Source organism: Lactuca virosa, chromosome 7 (genome assembly GCF_052849685.1).
Source record: "Lactuca virosa cultivar CGN04683 chromosome 7, Lactuca_virosa_CGN04683_v6, whole genome shotgun sequence".
NCBI lineage: Eukaryota > Viridiplantae > Streptophyta > Magnoliopsida > Asterales > Asteraceae > Lactuca > Lactuca virosa.
The window spans coordinates 184,605,704-184,610,703 of NC_136432.1; positions in this window are offsets into that span (position 1 = coordinate 184,605,704).

Genomic DNA, 5,000 nt, shown 5'->3' on the forward strand with positions numbered 1-5,000 from the left:
AAGGAATACAACAAGCTGGTGGCGGATGTAGACAAGATGCCACAGGACGAGAAAGACAAATTGCTATGTAATGTGAAGGCCATGAGGATGATCAGATTCGCCTTACAATCTGACACCTTTCGGTTGGTTGGTTCATGCTCGGCGGCCAAAGAAATATGGGATAGGTTGAAAGAACTCTATTTGACCGATGAAGATCTAGAACACTCCATTCAAACCTTGCTACTGTCAGAATTTGGAGTTTTCGAACATAAACCTGAGGAGAAGCTCATACAGACTTTCGATCGGTTCAATCATCTCCTAAGTAAGATGATCAAGCATGGAATAGAGAGGAAGTTGATCGAGCAGAAAGTAACTTTCATGAACGGGCCAAGACCGGAATGGATGGCTGTGGTTTCAACTGTAAAAGCTCATGAACAGTTTAAGTCTTATTCTCTAGCGAAACTGGTGGGAATACTTAAGTCCCATGAAAGTGTTGTAACCAAAGAAACGAAAGTAGTTTCTGGTGTGGGATCGCTGACACTTGTCTCAAAAGGAAAAATTGTTGCAGAAGAAGAAGAAGGGTCTGATATGTCTGAGTGTGATCTAACAAACAAGGAGTATGCTATGATGGTATCCAATCCAAAGAAGTTTGCACGGAGAAAATTTCCTGTTAACAAGAACCGAAACTGGCAGGGAAGTTACAGCTTTGAGAAAGTGAAGGATGAAGCGAAAATCTCCTCTCAAAAGGATGAAGAGAAGAAGGAGAGCAAGCTAGCAGGAGACTCTGGATACGACTGCAATTATTGTCATGGTAAGAACCATTTTGCCAAAGATTGCATGTTAAGGAAAATGGCTGAGAAAAGAGATGGTGAAGACGATGAGGCGTATTATATGCGAAAGCTGGAAGAGATCAAGAAAAAGAAGGCGACTAACAGTTCTATGAATGCCTTGATAGTACAGGAGAATGGTGATGAAGATGAGTTCGGTGGCGTTGAAGTTTGGTCAACCGATTCTGAAGATGAAGAGGTAAGAAAGCCCACTCATGGAAAGGCTTATGTGGCAAAGGAAGTGGGTTCGGCTGGAAAGTGTTTAATTGTCACTGCTGGTTCATCAACCGAAAGAGCAAATGATGAACTGAACATGACCGAGAACAAATGTTTTGCAGCAAAGCCTGTTAGTGAAAAGATCAACGACTGCGATCGTTTGATCAAAAAGGTACAATCCATCCTTGAATCACTTAAACTTCCAATAATAGATTATGAAGAAGAGTTAAATGAATTAAAATTTAAATTTAATAACTTAGGTGGTAGTCTCATGCAAACTCGCTTAGCGAATTCTAACCTAACTGACAAACTCAGCAGGGTATCTTCAAAAAGTGAGGAAAGAAGGATGTGGATTGAGCTGAAGGAGGCAGAGTTAGTTAGGGCTAAGGATGAAAGTATTTATTTGCAAAGAGACAACTTAAAGTTTTTAAAACAAAGGAATGTATTTTGTTTAATTGCTACGCGTTTATATACTAATATTGCTCAATTGCATTTAAGTTGTGAGATAGGAAAGAAAATTCACAAGATGATTCTGCCCTTTCTTGAATTTAAGGAAGATGAGGTCATAGCAGAATGTGAATCCGTAGTGTCTTCAGAAGAGACATCCATGTCTTACAAAATTGGACTAGACAAAATAGAATCCTTGATTGAGTCTAAGGAACATAAATGTATGCTCAAAGATCTTTTAGATGAAAATGATAGGTTAAAATTAAAGTTCGAAACCATTGAATCATTTGACTCGTCTAATGAAAAATTGCTTTCTGAACATAAAATAAACTTAGAAAACACGTCTGAATTTGATGAGGAAAGTGAGATGAGTGAAATCTCAGTAGAAGACGTTGTTGATTGCTCTGAGTTTATGAAAAGCGAAACCGAGCATGAGAAACCCCTTATTTCTGAAAACTCAGTTGAATTCGCTCGTCTGTCAAAAGACAAGATACATAAACTCAAAGAAAAAGCTTTGGTTTATCAAAAGGTTCAAACTGTGCCAAATCAGGTTTATACAGTTACAGGAGTCACTCCAAAGCAAACGGCAGAGTTAAGGATCTTGGTCGACAAAGATAATGCTGAAGGGTGCGACGACTACTTCTGGTCAGCCCCTATCTACAACGCAGACGAAACCGTAGGCTTGTCTGAGCAGACCTCTTGGAGGGTTAAAGGAAGATATGTTTCTGAACCCATCAACAAACCCTCGAGCTTTGACAAACCAAGCACAAATGGAACCAAAGAAATCCCTGAGGAACCAATGGAAGAACCGAAAGTTCCAACCAAGACTATGACAGAACCACATGCTCCAACAAAGACACCCGAAAGTCAAAAGGAAAAGCCAAAGTCTAGCTTCAATATCCATAAATCTCAGAAGGAGTTAGCTGAACAAAAACGCTTAAGAAATCAGAGATATGCCAAGAATCTGAATGAGCGAAAAAGGCACTGGAATTCTCAAAATTCAAACTATAAGCCTCCTAAGAAAGAACCAACGGACAAAGGAAAGGAAAAACTAAAGGAAAATTTCAGTCCAAATTCCTACTATTCCAAGTCCCAGAACCGAAAGTCTAGTTTCGGTTCCAACACCGTCACTCAGAACCGAAAGTCTAGTTTCGGTCCTAAACCCAGTTTCGGTCCTAAACCCAGTTTCGGTCCCAAACTCAGATGCAAAACAAATTCTATGAAGGACATTAAAAGAAAGGAAAAGCTAACATCAGATTCTGAGCATTATAATAAGAAAAAGTCAGCTAACCCTAGGATTCATAAGAAAAATTCTAAACCATCAAACAATACACCATCTAATGCACCAAAAATTAAAGAAGATAAAACTAAAATCAAGGTGTATACCATTAAAAGAAAGCCTACCAACGCATAAAGGTTCCGATTCGAGCGAGAGCCCAAACGGGGGAGGCGAGAACATCTTGATCGAAAGCTCCACTGTTCTGAATAGTGAGAAAGAATTTTTCAAATTTGATCAAATCGATCGATAATTTTTTAATATCTTAGGTGGGCCAACCGACCGACCGAGTTGGGTTGGGCGTCCATGTCACAGAACCTTTCTCTAGCCAAGAATCCCATTATTGATCGAATCGAGGCGGATCCAATTCATTGGCAAATGAAAAATCTACCGTTTTCACACTAAGAAAAACCTAGAAAAGAGGAAGATTCACTAAGACAAGAGCTAGGTAACCAAGCAAGAAGGAGAGGCTAGAAAAGGCAGGGGCTCTCCATCTCTAGGAAGATTGTGTCCAGGATCTGGTAATCTAAAGCCTTGCTTCTTCTGGTCGGCTCGTATTAGCTTGTGCTTTATTACAGGTAGTCATTCCCCCGTTCCTTTAGTCTTTTCAACGGTACTTGAATCTTAAGTCGCGGTCATGTCTCGCCCCCCCCCCCCCCCCCCGGTATAGTGACCGGTTCCATGTTTTCCCCGAATTTCATCAGTTCCAGGCTCAAGTGCCTGTTCATCCATCTTCATTCCAAAGGCGAGCATATCCATTGAGTGACTGTAACTGGTATCGTTTACAGTCAATAGTTCTTAACCAACCCTTTCTCTTAGAGTTTTATAAAGCTTGAAGAGAGAATAAGGAGTAAGGGGGACCTTCGCTTCATTAGAAATTGGACCCAGACCTTCTTTCTTCTCCTGCGGAGCCCTGATAAATTAACCGGCGGCAGGTTAGTAAAGTTCTCCTGCTTGCGGATTTTTCCCTGTGCTGATTCAGGAGCCTTCTTCTTTAGTCTAGGATTCTCAAAAAAGAAAAAAAAGAAAAAAAGAAGCGGTTGGGCGAGAACAAGAAGGGGTCGTCGTCCGGCGGCCGTCTACTAAGCGAAGAGCCGCTCGCTTCCTTTTATTCGCACATAAGATGTGCAAGTTAGGGGAAGAGAAGCAAGCTAGCCCCGCCTACCTCCCATCTATATCTATAGGCGGCAATAGTAAGAGCTGGTAAGCATGGTAACAGTATCGGCGGCCGGGGCCAGTGCTCCGCGTTCTATCTAGGTTCCGCTCTTATGTACGCCCGGGTCTTCAATAGAAGAACCCGTGTGAGTGGGAAGGGATTGAATCATTCATTCATCTTTTATTTCTTCTTCCGTGATCCATTTCATGTCAACTCTAATTAGTTATAAAAAGGCCTACTTTACAAAGGGAACGTAGTTTCCCGGGAACCTTTTCCCGGAAAACCAGAAGGCTGAACTCTTCTTTTCTGGGGGTAGTTTATCCGCTACTGACACTTTTGTTGCCCTTGAACCTGGTATTTTCAAACAAATCTGGGCTTGAAAAACGTAACATTTTTGATAACCCGAGAGATTGAAAGACATACATTAACATTTTCTTCGCTGAATTGCTCATTATAAATTCATATCTTTGGAAACGAGTATACTCTGGAAAAAACAGAAATATGACGCCAGAATAGCATCTTTAGCTAATTGAACTTTAAGTTGTTCAACAATCAGAGTTGATTTTAAATCAGTAAGTGGGAAACTATTCACAGGTAGACTGTTAATTGGAAAACTATTAAGCAATTCATCCTTATTTACATGAGAATTCGGATTTTTTCTGGGGGGGAGTATAAGTCAAAGGCTGGATTGGCTTAGGAATTGAAAATCGCAAATACAGACCTCTACGCTTAGAGAACGTATCCTTTTTTCCGAAACGATAGCTTTCCGATAGCATTCCACCATTACCTGTGTAATATATCTCATTTCTAGTGTGATTAACTCTCAATCTGTCAAATAAAAATTTCATTTTTTCTTTTATCATCTATTTAAAGAGTAATACTTGGGATTTTCTCTCTGCTTATGCCCTTACTTTTCTTTTTTCAATAGGACTACTTGGATAGCTTCTCGCTCGATAGGCTGACCAACAGGACAGATTCTCGATTCCGGAGGACAGATTATCGATAGGCTGACCAATAGGACACTATTCTCGATCCTTTAGGCTGACCTAAAGGACAGATTCTCGATTCGTAGCTACCGGATGACTAACTTTATCGATAG